General features: G+C 48.1%; 1 protein-coding gene across 1 annotated transcript in view; it reads right to left on the bottom strand.

Annotated features, from left to right (window-relative positions):
* Positions 1 to 2609, bottom strand: part of ATG16L2 (autophagy related 16-like 2 (S. cerevisiae)) — a 25730-nt gene extending 23121 nt beyond the window's left edge. Inside the window, exon 1 of the mRNA XM_012645761.1 lies at positions 2587 to 2609. The gene's annotated coding sequence lies outside the window, so the exon portion shown is untranslated. The remainder of the gene's footprint in view (positions 1 to 2586) is intronic.
* Between the last annotated feature and the right edge of the window lie 569 nt (positions 2610 to 3178).

Below are 3178 nucleotides of genomic sequence, written 5' to 3'. Positions count from 1 at the left end.
CCCGCCTCGGCCTCCCAGAGTGCTAGGATTACAGGCGTGAGCCACCATAGATTGACTCTTTAAAGGGAAAATATTATTTGGGATGGGTGAACTACACCCCTCCTCCCACCAAGGAGAAAAACTGTGATTTTTAGCATCATTCAATATTGGCTAATGTGAAAAATGCTTTGAAATGGGTAAAAGAGTAGAAGATGACCCCATATTATTTTTTAAAGAGCTAGGTCAAAGTTACGTGAGTAAGAAGAACACATATTTCTTTGGCAGATGAGATGTGGCAGAGGTGGAGTGGGATGAAATGGCAAGAGGGTCCTTTACAAGGACATTATTAATAGATCCTCAAGTTGTTGAAGTGTTTGGTTTCAAGAAGTGTTAGAGAGAAAACCAAGCACAGCTAAAGGGAAGCTTCCTCCTACAGTACTCACCCTCCCTCCCAGCAGCAGACAGGCCATGGCCTGCCCCCGTGCAGATCTCTCAGAGTTGGCCCCAGGAGAAAGCCACCAGGCTCAGCGAAGGCAGGTGGCTGTGAAATTCCCAAAGCACTAGAAGAGACCTGGGACTGGGTGGGGTGGCGACACTGGAAGGGCTTCAAGGAAGGGGACCATGAGAGCTCAGATCAGAAGGGGGAGACAGGTGGGACCTCCTCTGCAGCCCCCACCTTGAGGCCCAACCCTTTGTTGAAGGGACAGGGACAAGAGGTAGAGCAAATCAAGCCTCTTTTTTATCTCCTCCCACCTGAAAACCTCCAGCTTTCTAAGGTTTTAGGACACTGACCTATGTGAAAAACAACTGATTCAGTGTAATGCAGTTTGAGGACAGAGGGTGAGGAGGTACCTGGCCCAGGTGAAGAGTATCTCCCACCCATTCCATGGTAAGAGGTGGTTAGTGCCTAGTTCTTACTTGGAACAGCAGTGAATAGTGGTTGCCCTCCAACCAAAGAAAGAATCAGCCAACAACAAAAAAGTTCAGTTTTGAACACACTGAGTTTAAGGAACTTGTGAGTCAACCACAGGGAGATGTCCTAGAGGCAGGAGAAAGGCCTAAGTGGGCGGTTAGGGGGTTGTAAGCATATGGATGGAAATGAATGAGGTCATCCAAAGAAAGTGTGCAGAGTGAAGAGAGGGCCTGTGACAGACCTGCAGCATTCCAGTATTTCAGAGTGTCCCAGCCCAATTGGCCAAAGACCACCAGGGGAAAACCCATAGTCTGATGAAGTCAGGTTTCTTGACCCCTTGAAATGAGACAGACAGCACACCAGAAAAACCGTGGGGTATCCCACCAAGCACAAAGGAAAAGACAGTTACAGGGTTTGAGAGGGGGTAGAGATGTGAACTTTAAATGAAACAATATTTTGATAGGCTCAAAGCAAAGCAGAGCTGTGTGTAAAGGGGGTCAACATCAGGTCTGGATTGCTAAGTGGACCCACAGTCCTGCTTCTTTAGAAACAATAAAGTTAAAATAGATGTGGAATATGGTGTTTAAAACTCCTTATCTGAATCTCTGCACCTGGGTTGTAAATCCTGTCCACTTAGTGACTTAAATCCCCCAGGCAAGAGTTTCATTCTTATTCATGTAATGTCAAACAGCAAAGTTTCTGATATAGTAGTATATGATTTTAGAAAACAACGATGCTCAGAAAGAAGTAGTCCTCAAAGCAAGGGTCATTATATTTTACAGCTACAGTACGTACTTGGGAAAAATATTTCCTGTTAATGTCACAGCTGCTTTTCAGATTATTATCTATGTCTCTATTATTCCAGCCTGATGAGTAGCAGGGCAGATTTTACAGACCAAACTAATTTTGGGGTTTAGAAGGAACAGTGACTGAGGAAGCTGCAAAGACTATGAGTAGTAAGTAACCAACAAGAACAAGTGGGTGACTGTTGGTGTTGAAGATGCGAAGATGTCTAGTTTACTGGGCTGTCCAATACAGTAACCATACCCACAGGTGGCTATTTAAATCTAAATTAATTAAAAGTAATTAGATTAAATTAAAATTTAAAATAAATTAAATTAAGTAAGAATGTTGATTCCGCCACGGCATTTAGCCACATGTCAAGTGTTTAGTGTCCACAGATTAGTGGTTACTGTATTGGACAGTCCAGATACAGAACATTTCTATCACTGTAGAAAGTTCTGTAAAAACAGCAGCAAGTTGAAAACTGGAGTTCCAGGCAATGGTGACCCCTTGGGTGCAGTCTCCAAGGAGTGATGAGGGAGAAAGCCCTGCAGGAGATGCAGACAGATAATAAGTAGATTCTTTCTAAAACACAGCTCTAACAGTGTTACTCCGCTGCTGCGGCAGCTACCGTGTAATTCATGCGTAACTCGAACCCACAAGCCCAGACTCAGAGCACTTCGCTCTGTTGCCTCAAAGCCTTTCCCTGACAGCACAAACCCACCACCTTCCCCAAACTCCATCTCCCAACGTGCCGCGGGCCCTTTTCCTGCGACTCTGTCTCTTGGACTCCTGGGAAATGTAGTTTCTACAGCGGTCCAGCCCCACAAAGGTCCTAGTCGTGAACTACAGCTCCCACGGGATAGTGCGCCAGCCGTCCCCGTCCAATTCCCCGTGGTCACCACGCTTACCGCGATGGCGGCCAGAGCCGGCCCCTGAGGCTTAGTGTAGCAGTGACTGAGACGCTGGCGTCCCGGGTGCGAAGGAGGACGGCGAGTGTGCTGGGCCTCCTCCTGCCATTCCTCAGATCTCTTCCGCTCTGGGGCCGTGGAGACGCCTCAACCAAAGTGGAGCCTACAGGGGCCCCAGAGAGCCATGGTGACGGAGCGGCGACAACCACTAGGGGGCGTGGGGCAGCGCCACCCTTAGTCCGACGTGGAGTAACCCCGGGGCCATCGGGCGGCCCCGGGCCGGAAGCGCACGCGCAAGTGCGTGGCCTCTGTAAACACCAAGGAGCGCCTGCGCAATCGCAGCCTCTCAGGATCAGCACGCGGGGGCGTCCTAACGAAGATGACTAATAAATAGTAACGTAACGGTCTAGTCATCTTTCTGTCTTTTCTATTATTGTTTGCAAAGCACGGTCTCCTTCGTTGCCTCTCCTAATGTGATCCTCACAACAGTCCTTTTACAAATGGGTCAACGGGTCAGAGGAAGTCACGCAGAGTCCCAGCATCACATCTGAGAAGGACCAGAGACGATCAGGATTCAAGGACTTTAGGCCAG

Source organism: Propithecus coquereli, unplaced genomic scaffold (assembly GCF_000956105.1).
Source record: "Propithecus coquereli isolate 6110/MARCELLA unplaced genomic scaffold, Pcoq_1.0 Scaffold235, whole genome shotgun sequence".
Classification (NCBI taxonomy): domain Eukaryota; kingdom Metazoa; phylum Chordata; class Mammalia; order Primates; family Indriidae; genus Propithecus; species Propithecus coquereli.
The sequence above is the reverse complement of the archived record's forward strand: the minus strand, read 5'-3'. Positions and strand labels throughout refer to the sequence as shown.